The 15472-nt window shown below is 44.8% G+C and overlaps 1 long non-coding RNA gene across 1 annotated transcript; it reads right to left on the bottom strand.

The window, feature by feature from the left end:
- Positions 1-3056, bottom strand: LOC306917962. Its single transcript, XR_013789270.1, has 5 exons — positions 2948-3056; positions 1862-1927; positions 1139-1283; positions 938-1054; positions 1-139 (listed from the first exon to the last, which is right to left on the bottom strand). It is a non-coding gene; the product is annotated as an uncharacterized lncRNA (long non-coding RNA).
- Positions 3057-15472: the final 12416 nt, after the last annotated feature.

Genomic DNA, 15472 nt, shown 5'->3' with positions numbered 1-15472 from the left:
GTGTACTCAAGTGCTCTCTGAGCTCTTGCAGCCCTATTCCCACCTCAAGCACGAGCTCCTGTGAACCACTTTGACCACTTCTCTCCCTCCTTCTGGTGAATGTCCTGTGTGACTGCCACTGTGTTCTTCTTTAGTGTCCCTAAAAATAAACAACAAGAAGCTGACTTAGTAATGCTAGCTTGATTCTTACATTATGAAACATTATGAGACGTGTATATTTTAAATAATATAACTGAGGTAAAGGCCTATTCATAGTCTGGATTTTCGGTGGTGAGGTGACCACCGCTCCGGTGGTGAGCTGACCACCGAAGCTGTAATAACGTGGAGCGGTGGTGAGTAAAAACAGAGAGAAGGCCTGGGGAGAGCGGTGGTTTGCTCTTCACCGCGGCTCCGTGACGTCATGTTGTAGTTGCGGTGGTCACCTCACCACCAATAAAGACTATGAATAACGCTTAAGAATGTATCATGAAAGTTGTACTACAATCTAATCACACGGCCAAATGCTACAATAAATTACATGATTAATTATACATCAAGAATAGCTATGGTCTGTAAAGATATTTTTGCTGCATATTGAGGATTATTTTCTGAACAGAAAATTAAAAACAAACCAAAAAACAGTAATTCTAAATGTCTTGAGCTATGGTGGCAAATTTGTGAAATACAAACGGTGGCCTCTGTTCAGAATTGTTGTGATCCCTTTTCAGCAGTTACAGCTGTAATACTGTGGCATGCTTCTACTTCTGTACATCAAACATCAAATGTTTTGCCAAACACCATTTCAAGTTAGAATGACAAGAGGAAAGTTCAAGATAAATGTACAGTGGAGCAACCATTCTGTGCATGCAATCAAATTAAGGGCAAGATCCTATCAACTATGTGATTGTGATTAGAAACTACAAGTACATTTTGAAGTGAATACGATATTTCAACTTACAACTGGTTCCAGTAGGGCGGCTCCGTCTCTGTGTCCCACTTGAGGTGCTCACATTCAGGGTTCCAACAGCTGATCAGGGTTTCAGGTGGGCAGCAATTCCACTGTGACTCAGGGTTCCTACACATAATTTTACATTTCAAGATGTTAAATTCTCTGTATGTTTAAAGAAATGAAATAAATCTAATTCCATAGTTTACATACTTGCATGAGAACCTCCAGGGGACACACTGGGGCTGCTGGTTATACTCAGTGTCCACTTTCTTGCGGCTAACTCTCTGGGACACAGTAGTCAGTCCAACGCTGTTCATTCCACAGGGAGGTGTAGGTCACATGTCTTTGCGATGGCCTACAGTACATTCAATAAAAAAACGTACATTTTAGCAAACATAAAAAACTAACTTTAAGCAGTAGCATGGTGTGGGCCACAATGTCAAACAGCTCAGGAGAAATACAGATCACATGACATGCATGCAGGAGGAGTGAGCGCGCAGGAGTGTGCGGAATTGGAATGTGGCAGCCTGTCAGTCCAACCTACTTGATTCATGCAGACTCACTTCCTTTCTCAGATCGAGGTGGGACTTATGTGTCTAATAATAGAAGGGAAATTCCAGGTTGTGTGCCAATGTACTTGGCAAACACTTCAACACAGTGGTTTTGAAAGTGGGGTCTGGGGATCCCCAGGGGTCCTTGAGGGGATTCCAGGGGTCTCCAGATAAATTATGGATAATTGCGAACCAAATGGACCCTAATGTTGCTGCAACTCTGAGAACCAAATCCATTTTGTTTGACCACCATAACTGTACACTCTGTCATGGTGGTCCGTATTCTAATGCAGGGGTTCTCAAAGTGGGGTGCGAGGACCCCCACGGCCCTATATTGCCACAAAATATTATTAGAACCATTGCCCTAAAACAGCCATTTTACCTCCTCTGTCGTTTCAACATCAGTCTGTACATCAGATGGAGTCTCTGCTTCTGACATCGCATGTGTCTTCAAAAGAAAAGAGCACAAAAACAGGGGAAAGAGACATTAAAGTTAAAGCAATATTATGCCGAACCTTTGAATGGCATAGGGCTATCATACGCCTATCATATAGCCTCTCATTGCCTACTTACTCACACATGTGTTGTATTACACCTTGTAAAAGCTTAAAAGCTACTGGTGGGAAACTTGTTTTCAATGTGGAATAAAAACAGTTCTGGAGCCTTGTCAAAAGTAACAAGTTGGGTGCATGATGGCAATATTAAAAACCTATGTGAAATGCTAACAGTGGCCTATTTACAGATTTGTCACACACCCTATTCCACCAGTTATATAGCAGCTGTATGCTGTGGCATGCTTTTACTAGTGTACATCAAATGTTTTGCAAAATTACATCATTAACTCATTCTAGGCGGGAACCCCTTTTTGTAACCCTACCCTTCTGGTCAGGAACCCCTTTTGGGTTTCTGTACACTATGTACAGTATTCAAAAATTACAAACAAATGATGCCGCTATATAAATATTTGAAGTTTTTCAGAAAACTTAGGTCATGATTTAGAAGGATTTATTTTAGAATCGGCCTAAGTCCAAAATGGGTTAACCCATTAAGACCTGGAATGCATCTGTCACTTTAGCGTTTAACCACATTAACAATTATTTTATACTTTAGCTAATGAGAGGAAAGCTGAGTGACAACGTTTCGGTCTAAATTACTTTCATCAAGTATCTCAGGTCATTTAGACCGACACGTTGTCACTCAGCTCAAATAAACTGTGGCTCTATAAATGATTTGCTATTTTTGGAACTAAATGCAAATCTTTGAATATATATTCTTTCACAGCAAACGATTTTAACTCAAATATTTGCTTCTGGTCGGTCCCTGAAACAAAATATTTTCAGCTGGGGGTCCACAGGGACATGAAAACATTCAAGCACCACTGATAGGGTTTTCAAAAAACTGGCAGGATTTAAGACATTTTGTAGTGTGGTCTCATGTAGAAATTTACATTTTAAACACTCAATTTTACCTTATGCACCATGAAAAAGAACTTCTTGTTATGTCCAGACATGGACACAGAACACAGCTAGTAATTTGTGGACTGGATCAGTGGATCACTGGACATCTTCATTTCCAATTTACTTAAACAAATAGACGAAGAGAAGAATTACCCAAAAGAAACACAGACAGGCACATAAAAGCCCCCCCCCCAGCCTACCATACTTCTAAAATCAAGACCTCCTTGTGACTGGTGTGGTGTCAACAAAAACAAATCAGGTGCACATACACAGACACATGCACAGGCACACCTTACAAACCTAAAACTTAAACAAGTGGTTCTCAACAAACTTGTTCATGTCAAGGACCCCCAAATTGACACTTATTAGCCGCAGACCAACATTTGAAAAGATATGCCAGGGACCCCCATAAGAGAAGATTTAATCTTTTTTTCAAACATTTTCTATTTCAAGGACCCACAGTTTGACATGCATTAGGCTACGGACCCCCATGGCAATTCTATCTCTGGGACCACAATTTATATTGTAAAATCACACCCGTGTGAAGTGAGTGGTGCAACTCTGTGTGGGGGTCCCCGGAAGGTCCAGACCCACAGGAACGGGGCCAGGGGGTCAGCCGCCCCGCGTCCGGAATGGTTGAAAAATGACAGACTTACGGTGTGGGGGTCCCTCTACTGTACTGTCACTGTACTGTACTGTATCACCCCAAATCATCATATATACAGTTAATATGTGTATGTGTTGTGCTGCGCAACAGTTGTGAAAACCAACCAAAAGCTACTTTCTTGCTCGGACAGACCCAGCCAGCCAGCCAGCCAGGGACAGACCCAGGGACACACATAGCTGTCTATATACTCAAAAATAGTCAAATCAATGTTAATTTAACGCTGATAGTGTACAAATTTGTACACTCAGAGTTACAGACATGTAAGGGTCCATTTGTACAATCAGTTACAGACCAATAAGGGTCCATTTGGTTCCTGTACTATAAATCATTTAGCTGGGGACCCCCTGGAACTCCCTCAATACAGTCAAGGACCCCCCACTTCCCCACTTTTAGAACCACTGACAGACCTGTAAATATATGCTCTCTCTCTCTCTCTCTCTGATCTCCAACTCAGCAGAGCAGGCAGGCAACAAGTCACGTAGCCAAGAGAGCTATCTCCCAATTTACAATATTGTTACTGCTGCTAGTATTAACTACTGGTTGTTTAGGATAATTTATAACCAACAAGCAGATATGAAAGAAATCGTCATGTTGTTCCATGTTAAAAGATGAGTCAATAATATAAAAGATAAATGTAGTAAAAACAAGGTGAATCAGTTAATCTTGTGCTGTGTTTCAGGGTTGAGCTGCTTAACGACCACACTGTTTTCAAACGTTTTACTACCGGTATTATTATTATTAAGGGTCCATTTGGTGGTTCCTGACTCCTGTACTATCAATCATTTAGCTGGGGACCCCCTGGAGCTCTCAAAATACAGTCAAGGACCCCACTTTGAGAACCACTGACTTAAACAGACCTGTAATGCTCTAGCCTCTTGCTAGAATCTCGCTCTCTCGTCGCGGGACCTTCGACACACTTTTACCCAAGCATAGCCACTTCCAACAGCGTTTGTGTCTGTACCATGCAGCACCAAAAGCAATAATTTGAAACCCACAAAACGTCAGATGTTCATTGTTGTTGCCTTCCTTGTTATTTGTAATAATAAAGCCCACAGCTGACTCTTATTTTAGTTATTGAAGCAAAATGCACAGCAGATAACAGAAGTTAAATGTAGATTTACTGGTCGCAAAAATAAGAAGCATGCTCTTACCTGGCCTGTAGCTGTATTGTCATGCAGGCGCTAGTCCGAGGTGCGGACGCATGTCGAACCAATGCTCCGTCGGACCATAGTATGCCTCCCCCTAATCTTGTGACTTTGTGTGCCAAACGGCTCCATGTTGTTGCAGATTCCATCACACAAATAGATCGGGAATTTCTTATTTCCTTGTTCAACTGCCTTTGATGACTTTATGTCTGTTAATTTAATGTGAATCTCTTTCTGTAGCGGATGGAACGGTTACGCAGGTTAGTTTTCAAACAGCTCTCTCCGCGCCTGTCTGACTATTTGAAATTCACCACGTCATTTCCTGAATCAGTGAAGCACGTGACCCAGGACAACCAATCGCATTCGCGTTTCAAACGGAAATGCAATGCATTCTGGGACGATCTGTAGTTTATTTGAGTGCTATTCATTTAATTAATGCTGGAACATTATAAAAAAAAGTAATTATTATACATTGAGATAGCCATAGAGGTGTAGCCTGCAGCTAGAGTCTTCAACGTTTGTCAGGCCAATAACCCCTTCAGAGAGATGAAGCAGGGACCTCTATAACATACATAAAATTGTGTTGCAGAATAAAATAAACATTCCATAGATTTCATAGCTTCATATACACTTGTATAAATACATGTTTTCATGTTAATGTGTATTTTCAGATATTTAACGACTAAATTCCCTCAATTCTTAACCTTTGCCAAAGAGCTGATCTACAAGCTTACATTTTGTAAGCTTATGCTTAAGCTTATTATGATGAATTCCTGTTCTGTCCTTTGTCTATATAGAAGTGTCTATTTGTACGTCTCTAAATGTTTTTGATGAATTGAACATGGTGGACCCTATTGGAAACAAGTGTAATGCCTAATTGGGTTGTCCACTCACAGTTAACAGCCTTTGTATTGAGTTTGTGCTTGAAATGTACTGTAATTCTGCAAACTGTTAATAAATGTTTCAATCAATCAATCAATCAATGCCTGACAGGCCTGTTTACAGTATGACAGACAGTTGTAAAGACAACAAAACGTGTCCTTAATTGGCTCATATTCTTTTCTAGGGTAATATAGTTTGGGTGCCAATGCAGGGGTCATGTGTCAAGACTTTGTTTTTACATGACATTGTTCTGTGTTTGTGCGTGCATGCATGCGTGCGTGCGGGTGGGTGATTGGTCTTCGATAGGGAGACCACTTGAACGCTATCACTATTATAGGGGAAACGTCCAATCCAACTCGCCCCAAAATATCAGATCTACAAGCTCACAATGAAATCAATTTAACATATTTTGTTAAATTGTATACAATGTGTAGTGGGGGTCCTTCGTCTCCATCTCTCAGCTAAGGGGTCCTTGGCCTGAAAAATGGTGAAGACTCGATTATAGCCTGGTGTTTGAAGGAACTTGGATCAGTCAGATGCACAGAGACAGACAGGTGTGCCTCCCTGTCTGCATCCTCCCGTTGAGGACGCGGCAGTGGTTATGGCTCAGGGGTAGAGTGGCCGGCAGAACAGCCGGATGGAACCGTGAGGTTCCCAGTTCGATACCAGGCTCCCCCAGAGTTAGTGTCGAAGTGTCCTTGACCAATACGCGGCTGAACCCCTAATAGGGCAGTTAAACTACTCCTGAAGTGCAGGTTGGTGACTTGCATGGTTTCCTCTGCCATTGGTGTGTGCAAGGGTGAATGAATGTAATGCACAATCTATGTAAAGCGCTTTGGATAAAAGTCCTATATAAATGCACCATTTTGTACAACTAATTGGTTGACAGGTTTATCAGACATACGCAGGTATCCACAGACACAATCCAACCCTCCTCAAATTAGTATGGGATCTCTCTCTCTCTCTCTCTCTGTTTCTCTCTCTCCGTCCCTCCCCCACCCACCCGTTTGTCTGTCTGTGTCTGTCTGTGTGTCTGTGTCTGTGTCTGTGTCTGTCTGTGTGTCTGTCTGTGTGTCTGTGTGTCTGTCTGTGTCTGTGTGTCTCTCTCTCTCTCTCTCTCTCTCTCTCTCCCTAAAACATGCACACTTCTTTTTCTGCTCGATGTTGCGACATCACTCAATGAAATGACGTACGTAGGGCTGCCCTGGAGGCCGCCCTAGTAGTTTGAAGACGCACGTTTCCCACAAGCCTGCACAGCCAGTTTTCGCACCTGTGTCACAGCTTGAAACAATAGGAATGACCGGCCTTGGATGCATATCAATGGTGATGGCCAGGTCCATTGTGTCGAGTCGACTGTACTGTAGGTGGCTGATGGATTTACGATGATAAACTAATTCAATTTCAGATATGACGTTTGCAAGGTAAATGAATATTTAAACACTAAAACACTAACACTAAAGTTTGCCCATTACAGTTGATATACAGTATATTCTGGGTATATTAGGTCTACATTTAAGAGGTTATTTCAATTGGTGATCGCTCGTGAGTGTGCATGTGTGCGCGGCATAGCCCCACTACTTGAAATATCCACAGCACATCGCTGGACATAGGCATTATAGTCCCACACACAACATGTGCACGCCTAACTGCTATTCACTAGTTGACGTCTGTGCATGTGCTGCCTACATCAGATAATCATTTTATACATAATTCTCTCCCTAGGGAAATATCCGCCCATTTTGCCCAGAATAGCAGATCTACAAGCTCATTAAATCAATGAAAAGCTTCCATCTGCAACACAATGTTATAGGCCTACAATGGCCGGTACTCTCTCTCTCTTTGTCCGTCCGTCCGACTGTTCGTCCATCCATATCTATCTAGACTTATACACTGTTGTTCACATCCAAGATCATCAAAGGAACACTTATTGTAACTTATCATTACTTTCAAGAGAAAAGCTGGTACAGATTTCATTCATGATAACTTGCTGTCAGCTGCTTACTTTCTGCAGTTCTTTACCCAGATATGCTCTAACTGTGTGTGTGTGTGTGTGTGTGTGTGTGTGTGTGTGTGTGTGTGTGTGTGTGTGTGTGTGTGTGTGTGTGTGTGTGTGTGTGTGTGTGTGTGTGTGTGTGTGTGTGGGCGCGTAGCCGACTTATCCCATGCTTAAACCTTTATACGTTCAGTTATTTTTGGCAAGGCAAAACTGGTCAACCTTGTATGGGTCCTGTATGGGTTATGTATGGGCTAAGTGGGCATGGGTTAGAACTGGTCACTCATGTCTGGGTCCTATATAGGTTATGTATGGGCTAAGTGGGCATGGGTTAGAACTGGTCACTCATGTCTGGGTCCTATATAGGTTATGTATGGGCTAAGTGGGCATGGGTTAGAACTGGTCACTCATGTCTGGGTCCTATATAGGTTATGTATGGGCTAAGTGGGCATGGGTTAGAACTGGTCACTCATGTCTGGGTCCTATATAGGTTATGTATGGGCTAAGTGGGCATGGGTTAGAACTGGTCACTCATGTCTGGGTCCTATATAGGTTATGTATGGGCTAAGTGGGCATGGGTTAGAACTGGTCACTCATGTCTGGGTCCTATATAGGTTATGTATGGGCTAAGTGGGCATGGGTTAGAACTGGTCACTCATGTCTGGGTCCTATATAGGTTATGTATGGGCTAAGTGGGCATGGGTTAGAACTGGTCACTCATGTCTGGGTCCTATATAGGACCCAGTACTTTCCCTATGGGTCCTATATAGGATTATCTTTTTTGGGAAATTTGGCGCCACCTTTCGGAACTTTCCCGACGTCGCACAGGAACGGGGATGGTACCGTTGGATTCAGCGTGAAAAGGTAAGTCCGGCCAAGTGGTCTTTTTTAAAAATAGGGATAAAGTCCATAGCGCACCTAATTAAGAGTGGTTAACTCCGCCCACAAAGGTCGCACAGGGGCGTGGCTCACATCCACGCGTAGGGCTTGATGATGCGCACACGCATATATGTGTTTCCTCGTACACGGTCATGCGGTTAAGAAAACTAGGGTTAGACTTTGACGCGTGATAGCTCCGCCCACAAGGGTCGAAAATGGGCGTGCCTTACATCCACGCCTAGATATCAATGAGACGAACGCGCCAATATGTGTCTCCCCGCTCACGGACGTGTGGTTCTTAAAATTAGGGTTAGCATTTCACCATTCAATACACTGTAAGGTTTATCATGTCTATAACGCTTGTGGATGACAGGTCAGAGTTGGAGAACTCTTGCTACGGGTGTTGCACGAGAATGGCGGACCTATCGGAGCGTAGATATCGGAGAGCTGTACGTGCCCATGTAAATTACTTGGCTGATGGACCTATCGTTGCCGAGCTATCGCGCGTCGAAAACTAACCAATTAACTAGCCAATTAAGATAACCGTAAGTCCGTGTGCTGGGAAACACATATCAGCGTGTTCAGCTCGTCGTGCTGAGTCCGAAAATGGTCTCACTTTTTTCCAGACGTGTTTCGAGGGCTAGGGACCGATAGGAGGCGTTTACACCCACTTCCTGACATTGTAGAGAGATGAGACCACCACCATTGGAATCGGGTTGAAAAACTAAGTGGGGATACATACCCCTTGATTATTTTAAAACATTGGAAATATATCGTTTCTGGGTGCATTTGTGACACTTTTACAAAACGTTCGCGCTATTTTTGACCACTTTCCTGGGATCGGACAGTCTCGACATTATGATATCTGGATTCAGCGTCGAATGCCCATGCCCACTTAGCCCATACGTAACCCATATGGGACACAGACATGCGTGCCCAGTTCTAACCCATGCCCACTTAGCCCATACATAACCTATATAGGACCCAGACATGCGTGACCAGTTCTAAACCATGCCCACTTAGCCCATATATAACCCACAAGGGACCCAGACATGCGTGACCAGTTCTAACCCATGCCCACTTAGCCCATACGTAACCCATATGGGACACAGACATGCGTGCCCAGTTCTAACCCATGCCCACTTAGCCCATACATAACCTATATAGGACCCAGACATGGGAGCCCAGTTCTAACCCACGCCCACTTAGCCCATATATAACCCACAAGGGACCCATAGATGGGTGACCAGTTCTAACCCATGCCCACTTAGCCCATACGTAACCCATATGGGACACAGACATGCGTGCCCAGTTCTAACCCATGCCCACTTAGCCCATACATAACCTATATAGGACCCAGACATGGGTGACCAGTTCTAACCCATGCCCACTTGGCCCATATATAACCCACAAGGGACCCAGACATGCGTGACCAGTTCTAACCCATGCCCACTTAGCCCATAAGTAACCCATATGGGACACAGACATGCGTGCCCAGTTCTAACCCATGCCCACTTAGCCCATACATAACCTATATAGGACCCAGACATGGGAGCCCAGTTCTAACCCACGCCCACTTAGCCCATATATAACCCACAAGGGACCCATAGATGGGTGACCAGTTCTAACCCATGCCCACTTAGCCCATACGTAACCCATATGGGACACAGACATGCGTGCCCAGTTCTAACCCATGCCCACTTAGCCCATACATAACCTATATAGGACCCAGACATGGGTGACCAGTTCTAACCCATGCCCACTTGGCCCATATATAACCCACAAGGGACCCAGACATGCGTGACCAGTTCTAACCCATGCCCACTTAGCCCATAAGTAACCCATATGGGACACAGACATGCGTGCCCAGTTCTAACCCATGCCCACTTAGCCCATACATAACCTATATAGGACCCAGACAAGCATGACCAGTTCTAACCCATGCCCACTTAGCCCATATATAACCCACAAGGGACCAACAGATGGGTGACCAGTTCAAACCCATGCCCACTTAGCCCATACGTAACCCATATGGGACATAGACATGCGTGCCCAGTTCTAACCCATGCCCACTTAGCCCATACATAACCTATATAGGACCCAGGCATGCGTGACCAGTTCTAAACCATGCCCACTTAGCCCATATATAACCCACAAGGGACCCATACATGCATGACCAGTTCTAACCCATGCCCACTTAGCCCATACATAACCTATATAGGACCCAGACATGGGTGACCAGTTCTAACCCATGCCCACTTGGCCCATATATAACCCACAAGGGACCCAGACATGCGTGACCAGTTCTAACCCATGCCCACTTAGCCCATAAGTAACCCATATGGGACACAGACATGCGTGCCCAGTTCTAACCCATGCCCACTTAGCCCATACATAACCTATATAGGACCCAGACAAGCATGACCAGTTCTAACCCATGCCCACTTAGCCCATATATAACCCACAAGGGACCCATACATGCATGACCAGTTCTAACCCACGCTCACTTAGCCCATATATAACCCACAAGGGACCAACAGATGGGTGACCAGTTCAAACCCATGCCCACTTAGCCCATACGTAACCCATATGGGACATAGACATGTGTGCCCAGTTCTAACCCATGCCCACTTAGCCCATACATAACCTATATAGGACCCAGACATGCGTGACCAGTTCTAAACCATGCCCACTTAGCCCATATATAACCCACAAGGGACCCATACATCCATGACCAGTTCTAACCCATGCCCACTTAGCCCATATATAACCCAAAAGGGACCCATACATGCATGACCAGTCCAACCCACGCCCACTTAGCCCATATATAACCCACAAGGGACCCATAGATGGGTGACCAGTTCTAACCCATGCCCACTTAGCCCATATATAACCCATATGGGACACAGACATGCGTGCCCAGTTCTAACCCATGCCCACTTAGCCCATACATAACCTATATAGGACCCAGACATGCGTGACCAGTTCTAACCCACGCCCACTTAGCCCATATATAACCCACAAGGGACCCATAGATGGGTGACCAGTTTTAACCCATGCCCACTTAGCCCATACGTAACCTATATAGGACCCAGACATGGGAGCCCAGTTCTAACCCATGCCCACTTAGCCCATATATAACCCACAAGGGACCCATAGATGGGTGACCAGTTCTAACCCATGCCAACTTAGCCCATACGTAACCCATATGGGACACAGACATGCGTGCCCAGTTCTAACCCATGCCCACTTAGCCCATACATAACCTATATAGGACCCAGACATGCGTGACCAGTTCTAAACCATGCCCACTTAGCCCATATATAACCCACAAGGGACCCATACATCCATGACCAGTTCTAACCCATGCCCACTTAGCCCATATATAACCCAAAAGGGACCCATACATGCATGACCAGTTCTAACCCACGCCCACTTAGCCCATATATAACCCACAAGGGACCCATAGATGGGTGACCAGTTCTAACCCATGCCCACTTAGCCCATATATAACCCATATGGGACACAGACATGCGTGCCCAGTTCTAACCCATGCCCACTTAGCCCATACATAACCTATATAGGACCCAGACATGCGTGACCAGTTCTAACCCACGCCCACTTAGCCCATATATAACCCACAAGGGACCCATAGATGGGTGACCAGTTCTAACCCATGCCCACTTAGCCCATACGTAACCTATATAGGACCCAGACATGGGAGCCCAGTTCTAACCCATGCCCACTTAGCCCATATATAACCCACAAGGGACCCATACATGGGTGACCAGTTCTAACCCACGCCCACTTGGCCCATCTGTAACCCATATCGAACCCACGATATTTGCCCAGTTCAAGCCCATGCCCACTTAGCCCACATAGAACCTACCTGGAACCCAGTATAATTGCCCAGTTCTAGCCCATGCCCACTTGGTACCCATACGCACACATGCACCCCATATGGGGCCCACTTGGACATGTTAGCTGGGAACTTGTCATTAGCCTAACTGTAGGCCTAGATACATACCATAGCCATGTGCAGTAAATAGGATAGTAAATAGTAGGCTACTGTGGCCAGATTTGACTGAGGGACTGCCATTGGATTTTTTCTTCATGTCATATGAAAGCAGGGAATCAGTTTAAAATTGACATTGGTTGTTCATGTGTTGATTTTATTATGGTATTTACCATAGGCAATATGCCAATATTGTTATAAAAACAAAGTTTAAATGACAAGTGAGCACCCGCAACTGCACTTTTTAATATTGTATGAGGACTTGGTTTCAATAAATGAGTCCAGTACATTTTACAGGGTTCTAACTGTCTAACAGACCCAAAATGTGTGATCGGTTAGAAAAGTAGAAATATAGGCCTCCTTCTTATAGCTGCCTCCTTCCAATAAAAGCCCGGTATCAGAATCGGTTGAGACAAATAAAAGCCCCAGATTATAAATGAGGATTTACGGTATTTACCATTCCAAATTCAATAACAACGTTATAGTTACTGTGATTGCTTTACCTGCGTTATGTTATGTGATCCAACCAAGCGTGCAGCGTGCACAGAACGAAAATACGTCGCTTGGATGCACCTGGGCCGTATCCTCAGTGATGTATCCCACGGTCATCGGGGTTTCGGGTCTCGCGAACATCATACCCTCGGGTGACCCAGCCGGGGTGATCAAGTCCAGACTTACGTCCCAGTAGCTACCCTCGATCAGACCCACTAGGGAAAGACGAGGGCCACACAATCTGTTGGGTCCACTCCGGAACTACTCTGCCGGGACTGGGAGGTACAATTCTGGCATGTGGAGGGACTAGGCTCTGTGGGTTGACTCCTGTCCGGGCCCATCCTATATCACACCAGGTCCACTCTCACCTAGCCTCGGTCCCAGGCTTACTAATCTGCGAAAAGAAAAGCCTGGTCACAACGTAAGGCAGAGAAGCTATCGGGCGGATGTATCCGTCAGCTGTATTTCCCCCGGATCCGATATTTTCCCGACCAATCACAACACTTGTTTCATTCGCGGAGAATGTAAACTGATTTGTAAAGCATCATCGTCATTTCCTTGGGCGATACTTCCGCTAAAATCCTGCAACTTCCGATGATAGTCTTTTCAGCGTAGGTCTTGCCCAGGGTGGCTCTCACCAGGAGTACCGCCAGGACCTGTGCGTTGCACCAGACTCCCAGCACGAGACACTTCATTCAGGAGTGGTGGTTTCTTGATATCTATATCTGTTATCTAACAAGTGACTAAGCGGGTGAGGCGACCTGCTGCTGCTCTGTGTCTGTGTGCTCTGCTTTGCTCTCAAACATCATGAAACATGCATGAGCATGCAAAAGCCAGAGCCACAGTGTTGTGGTTTGTGTGTCTCTGTGTTTACCCCATGTGAGCACGTCGCAGAAGATGTGATGATTGGTTAACGTAGGGCAAGAATTTCAGGATAAGCCAATCACTGACCAATCACAGAGCGTTCTTGCACCAAACCCGGAACCATGTCATTACTCGCATGGGGTAAACACAGAGACACACAAACCACAACACAGCACACACACAAAACGCCGGCAGGCACAATGGCAAATACAGACAGCGGGAGCTTTTAAACTTGGAAATACAGCCATTATTTTGAATTTGTGAAGATAAAGTAGGCCTACCCTAAAAATATCAAGGTAAAATGCAAGTTGTGTGGAGGACAGAAACCAAAGTCCACAGCGATAAAGAGCAATGCCAATTTATTAAAGTACCTTAACAAAGTTCATGGCGCGACAAAACTAGTCGCCAAAGACCCGACCTCTACCACCACCCCCACCAGTGACCCAGATGGATACAATAAAGATGCCTGTCAAAATCTCTGAACCTATCTTTTGAGTTTTATTGTTCCACTACATTTCATAAGGTAAGCTACAAATTACAATGAATAACAAAACCCAACGAAAACCCATTTTTAAATTGTTTTTATTATCATTTTTAAAGTAAAGTAACTAATAACTAGTTACTTTACTGTAACTGGTTATTAGTGATAGCACTGATAGCACTCTTATCATCATGACATACATCATCATGCATCACATTCCGTGCTCAACCGATCAAATCAATGCAAATGTGATTCGGCCAATCACTTTTGGCGTCTTCACTCTTCTGTCCTCACTTTTGTACTTTTGTACTTTGCTCATCCAATCAAATCCTCACTATGGGGCGATCAGCCAATCACAAGCCAATGTTTGTGTTCACACAAACCCGGAAAGCTGGGCATAGGAGGGGCTAGCGCCCCTCAAATAATAAAGATCACACCCGTGTGAACTGAGTGGTGCAAGCCCATGCAGGTCCCACATGGGCTACATGTGGGCTAACTGGCATGGGTTGAAAGTGGGCACGCCCATGTAGGTCCCACATGGGCTACACGTGGGCTAACTGGCATTGTGGAAATATCCAGGATATTGGGATGTGTTAATGTTTAATAAATATGTTGTGGAAGTGACAGTGACATGCACCTAAGCTCAAAGCTGCCTAGGACCCCTGTCAGACCCCTGGCAGCTGCTGGAGGAACAAGATAAGAGTGTGAATTCCGACACCCTGTGGGGGTAGTAATGTTGCCCACTGCCGGTGAAGAGCAACAACATGTCCCAATGACTGTGTTTAACTATAAAACATTATGCCTGCATTATCTAAGGTGGAGATGTCCAGTGCCTAAAAGGAATGTAAATGATTAATGTGTTAAACCCTAAACTCTCATAAACCAGTTGAGAGTAGAGTGGGGAAATAGACCATTCCCCAGCCCATGTAATTACCATACCATGGCTACAGTAAACCTCACAGCAGGGTGCTCCGGCCATGTGCTAGCACATGGCAGGTAATACTTCCTGGTTTTAAACCAATAGTAAGGTTGGCTATAAACCAACCACAGGAAGGAGCCAGCAGCCAATGATGCCAAGTTGGTACGGAACCGCCCACAGGGCGGGCTCCACTGAACAG

The sequence above is a fragment of the Electrona antarctica genome (assembly GCF_951216825.1).
Source record: "Electrona antarctica genome assembly, contig: scaffold_40, whole genome shotgun sequence".
Lineage (NCBI taxonomy): Eukaryota > Metazoa > Chordata > Actinopteri > Myctophiformes > Myctophidae > Electrona > Electrona antarctica.
Note: the sequence above shows the minus strand (reverse complement) of the source record. Positions and strands in the feature narration are given on the sequence as shown.